The sequence below is a fragment of the Sycon ciliatum genome, chromosome 3 (assembly GCF_964019385.1).
Source record: "Sycon ciliatum chromosome 3, ocSycCili1.1, whole genome shotgun sequence".
NCBI classification, from domain to species: domain Eukaryota; kingdom Metazoa; phylum Porifera; class Calcarea; order Leucosolenida; family Sycettidae; genus Sycon; species Sycon ciliatum.
In genome coordinates this window covers 27164450-27169949 of record NC_088645.1, presented here as the reverse complement: position 1 = coordinate 27169949, position 5500 = coordinate 27164450, and the positions used below count along the sequence as shown (strand labels likewise).

Here is a 5500-nt window from a genome sequence, read left to right as displayed (position 1 = left end):
GTCGAACGATGCCTGAGGTTCTTCTTGCGTCTTTAAACGGCCAGTAACTTAGTCGATAGTTCGCAGAGCAAATTCATGTGCATGTGTACTGAATGACTTAGGAACTACTTTACAAAAGCTGGCGGACCAGTAGGTCTCTCTGGCTCTGTTGTGAACCGTGAACATTTCTCCGCAGATCCGATGTTATACCATAGTCTATATTGTTTCACTGCACATGTTTGTTTTAATCTTTCAGTCAAATCAACACCCGGATCAACACCTGGATCAACACCTGGATCAACAACTGGATCAACACTTGGATCAACACTTGGATCAACACGTGAATCCTGTACGACAACTTGTGGTATGTACAATCTCAAATGAGTTGAGGAAAGCAAGTTGTAAAAGTACTTCCTCCGTATACAAAAACTTCGTGACTTTTTTTTGAAGGCTGCGCATAGCTCTGGAATTGTTCCGTTTGACTTGGAATAACACTCGTGGCATTGTCTAACCTGTTTACAAGCTATATACAAAGAAAAGAGCAACTCAGACGAATGAGATTGAGTTTATTCAGAGTCTTCGTCGCTCCTGTCATTGTCACCTGACGACGCTGACTCCGCATCGCCAAAAGTCGCTGCTTCGCTCGCATTTCGTTCAGATTCTTTTCAGCTGCAATTATGATCCGACGCGGGACTTTGGCTAGCGTACTCTTCATTCCCAGAGCTGTGTACGAATCGGTGTCGACTATATTCAGTCGTTCCAACCCGCGACCTCCATTATGCCGTGAAACGAGTCGCTCAAGCACATCCACACGCTTCGCATTTTCTCGGCAGGAGAATCCTCCCGAGCATTCTACAACGGCTGCGACGAGGTCCCTGCGATTCCCCTCCTAGGCCACAACGGAGACGTCTGATTGTAGTGGAGAGAGGCGAAGAAAGCCAGGTCGTCGACATTCCGATCCGGAGTCTGCGCTGGTTGCACGACGACTGAAATGTTTCATCTTTCCGTGCGAGCGAAACCGATTTATGTTCTCACGCTGCGTATGGGGCCGCGCGCCGAAAGTACGAGCCTGGCCAGTTTCAGGGCAGTGAGTGCCGCGTGAGTCGTGACTCCGTGCTCCAGGCCGGCGCGAGCTCCACTTCGTCACGGTGTCAGTTTCGAGCAAGTAAGTGTTAGTTTGTTTGATATTTGACTCGTGAGTTCCTGTCGGCAACGTCCTCACACGCATGGCTTCCGTGGAGAATCTGTTCGAGATCAACCAAACGTACCTCAACATGAATGTGCGTTGTCGATGACAGCCTTTGGCGCGGTTCGTTGAGCAGGTTCTTGCTCAAAAACACCGTTGAAAAAAGTCACGAAGTTTTTGTATACGGAGGAAATAGTACTCTATTATTTTAAAACATCGCGGAGGAGACAAAAGCCGTAGTTTTGTTATGAAAACCTGCGTTGAAATCAACTATTCAATGCTTTAAGGGAAAGACACAAACAGGAAAAGTCTGGAGACAAAATCGACTGCCACCAGACTGCGGACCACCAAGATTCGAACCATGGATCTTCGCTTGAAGCCAGCGATGCTCTAAGCACTGAGGTAAGGTGTAGACGTCATCAGAACAGAAACTGTCAACACCTTCTTCAGACTACGTAACTCACACTTCCTGTGAATCCACACTGCCGGATGGGACGCTGTAACTTGGGGCTCCCCGCGTCTTAGTTTGTGCTTGAAGTGTATGGGTTACAGTGAATTATTATTCGGCCAAAACAAACGAATAGTTTATTACAATGTATAATTTTTATGTAGGTAGAATGCATAGTTTTTTTGCAGCAACTGTAAAATACTGATAAAACAAGTGAAACTCGATCCGAGCACCTTTCAAAATTAGTTTGTATTTTCAAGTTTCTCAGAGGCTTCAGCCCTCAGGCACATGTATCTCGCTGGAGGTAGCGGCACATAAGTCGGTCGATGCACCCTTACAGTAAGTACACTTCTGCGCCATGCGTCAGGGTCCAAACCAGACTGTCCAGCCGATCAACGGAGCACCGCCAGGACTGTGTTCTTTATCAAGTCGGGGAAGCAACACATCCGGACTTGGCACAACAGGCGCGAGGTGTTTCTGACGTAGAATATCACCAACCGCTCAATCAGTGCCGCCCACTGGCACCACATCATCCATGGCAAGAACAGGCGTGCCACACAGCGCTTTCCCGCAATAGCTGTGTAACAGTGTGAGTGCCAGCACTTCATCATGGCTGTCACGTGCCAGCTTACTCTTATTAGGCTACGGCCTGTTAGCGCAATGTGCACCTGCAATACATCTATAAAGTAGCACTATTGTTCTAATAACAATGTCGAATCTAACAACACTGTCCTTCTGTACGTGCTGAACGGTTACAAGCCGAGCATATGAACGGCTGCTGTAACTCTGCCCTGGATCCTACGTTTACCAAACTGGCGTGGTCGATCATCATCAAAGCGACCCCTATGACCAGTTCTATCTTTTAAGCCGCGATGAAACGTGTCCCTCTTGTCGAGGAGCTCGGTAAGATGTCCATTTTTCCATAACCCAAGATAGCGCTCCAATAGTTTGCCGCAATCCTTGCCTGCAGTGAAACGCCCTACGCCTTTTAGTAATGAAGAGCGTAGTATGAAGAACCTATACAAGGAATCACCATCAATTGAATTTTCGTAGTTCTGTAGAGAGCACAAGAAAAAAACCTTGCTTGAAAGCCCCATTGCGCAGATCAAGAAGATTTTGTTGCCGCGGAATAACCTTGCTATGGGCACGGACGACAGTATTGCATGGTTGGGCTGGAGTGTGTACTTTTCTTTGAGGAAATTGAGACAGGTGCATTATCCGACCCATTAGCAGGGCCTTTACTATGCGGCAAGTCAACACAAAGACGCAGCTGGGAACATTCAATAGCGCATCCACTGCCATTTTTGTGTGATTCTCAGATATCGTTAAACATCCTGGGGAAGCCGAACATTATTACCTTCCTTATTGGCCTTGGGCCATCGTGGAAATATAGAAGAAGTTGGCGGAAGGCGTGTATGCATTACCATATTGCTAGGTGGGTTTTCCAACAGTTCTCTACAATTCGAGCGCAAAAATTTAATATGATCACAGCGTTTTCAGATTTTCCATCCAGTTACCATGACATGATTTTCACTTCCAAAGCTATGCTTTGTAAGGGAAAACCATAGATCATAGAACTGTGTCCAGGCATCACAAAATTGAGTTTAAAACGCATGTACAGAATCTGTAGATCTTGGAACGTACAATGCGCTGTGTTCTCTCCCCTACAGCGGAAAATCAAACCCAGACGACATACACACTTGGCACTGTGATCGGCAGTGTTGTCGGCGGAATCGTAATCGGGATGATAGCAATGATGGTGGTGGCCATAATAGTATATCGGAAGATACCAAGAAAACCGGTCAAGACCGAAGTTCCAGGTCAGACACAAAATGCAGCCTATGAAGACGCTGATATTGCGGAGAGTTCCCTCACCAGAAGTGATGCTTATGGCGTTGTAGAATCAGCCCCGCAACCACAGTATGAATTTGTTTGCCCGCAGTAACCCACTAATTGGGCGCATTTCATCATTTTCTGCAGTTTAGTGTGCTTCTCTGTGTTCTTTGCCTATTGTTTTTCCTCAGCACAATTTATCTCGGTATGCATTCTTGCATTTCTACCCCGTCGCAACGATTTTCTTAATCAGTTTGTTTTGCAACTCCTCATTTTGGTGTTTAGGTTTTACGGTGTTATTCCAAACAATACATGGCTGGGGTAGCCAATGACCACTTTACGTGGCGATTGCAGGATTTTTATAGCCAACCACAGCATATTGTCCACCGCCTCCTTTTTCTCACTCTATCTTTGGATTGTGTTCATCAGGGAGCACGTGAATTCAGGCATTGACTTTCAAACACGGCTTTTTCCTTGCTGCTCAAAAAGCGTAAATTTCCAATATATTCCTTCAACTCATTCTGTCCTCAGCGCAGCAAACAACTCATCCATAGCTAACGTTAGGCTCATCACACTCCCACAACTACCCCAAACAACATTTGCCATAGATCGCGTTAACCTTTTCCAGGGTTATAGGAGGTACATAAAATCTGGTTCCATTTCGCTCAAGTAACTTGTAATGTGGTTTCTTCTTTTCCAATATTCCCTGAGCTACTCCATATGCATGCGCACAGTTCAGCCCGTCCTTTCCTCCCAATTTTTATTTCCGGAATTATTTCTCACGATTCTCGTTTTAAAACTGTTGCATATTTCTATTCCTTATCCAGATGCGTTTTCCAAGTACATGAATGGCATTTTAATATCTCACTTCACTGGAAAAGAAGAATACAATTGATGCATAGAGCTTTTGGGATTGCAGTAAACAAAACCAGATGAAGCGTCATTTCACGAACGTTTTATTGAGATGTCACGAACACATTCTAGAGAAAGTGGTGATGGACAAAGAAATAAAAGGACTGTGGGTGGGAATGTAATGAAATTAAAGTAGAATAAATCACATGGAAACGAGTTATGAAGCAACTATCCACGACTGTAACAAAATAATAAGAAAGTGCGATAATAGGGCACAAAACTGACATGTCAGCTCTCTCACACCTCCAGTGCTGGTTTCTCAGCTAGGTCTCCGGTCATTGGATGTCAAAGTAACGTGTCATCTGCACGAGCAAGAAGCTATTTATATTTACACTACTCACTATACAAAGGTGGCTGATCCAACTAGTTATTGAAGCGTACATTTGGTGTTTTGTTTTACACAGTACGTGTTTTAATTCCTCTTGTCTCACTCCTCACATTCTCCTCATCTCTTTCCCCTCCTTCGTATCAGCCCTTGTGCATAACATCTTCGCTAATTTCATCACCTAGTTGCAGTGGTTACCACCCTTATGTTTCATTGGTTCTGGTTGTTTGGAATGCCCAAAACTAGTTCCTGAATTTCGGAATCCCATTAGATGATGATGGTGAAGAATAGCTTGAGTTTCGTAGTGTTTTGTATCTTCTGTACCTATAATAAGAAACAAAGCGGTACAGATTACGCTTTTATATCCAATGACACCCCGAGAACGTTGGCAGATGTACAAGTACGTCGAGTACGATACTGGAAAGACCATCAGACTAAACGGTCGAACCACAATTCAACGACCATAGCAACATACCACACAACTTGTCTGGCTCTTATGTCGGGGTGAAACAATTATACCGAATACTCGAGTACTCGCTCGGTTTTTTCAAAAATAATCGTACTCGGAATAAATCAGAGTACTCGTTCATAGATGGTACGGGCATTTACCACAGAAATCAGCAGTTTCAGAGCAGCAGTCGGCAGATATTGATGTGCAGAGTGTGTGGTGCACATTTGTTCACGAGTAGAGAGAGCCCAAATGACCCACCAACTATTATCCCCGAGAAAAATGACTTCTACTTGGTTCAATCAGGGTTGTATCATGTGATTTTAAGGCCCTTGGTGTGCAATTTTTAGGAGATGAAGACTACTCGAA

The 5500-nt window shown here is 44.7% G+C and overlaps 1 long non-coding RNA gene across 1 annotated transcript; it reads left to right on the top strand.

Moving 5' to 3' along the window:
* The first annotated feature begins 234 nt into the window (after positions 1–234).
* LOC135812619 (uncharacterized) lies at positions 235–4349 on the top strand. The gene is made up of 2 exons (XR_010552875.1): positions 235–343; positions 3284–4349. It is a non-coding gene; the product is annotated as an uncharacterized LOC135812619 (long non-coding RNA).
* The last annotated feature ends 1151 nt before the right edge of the window (positions 4350–5500 follow it).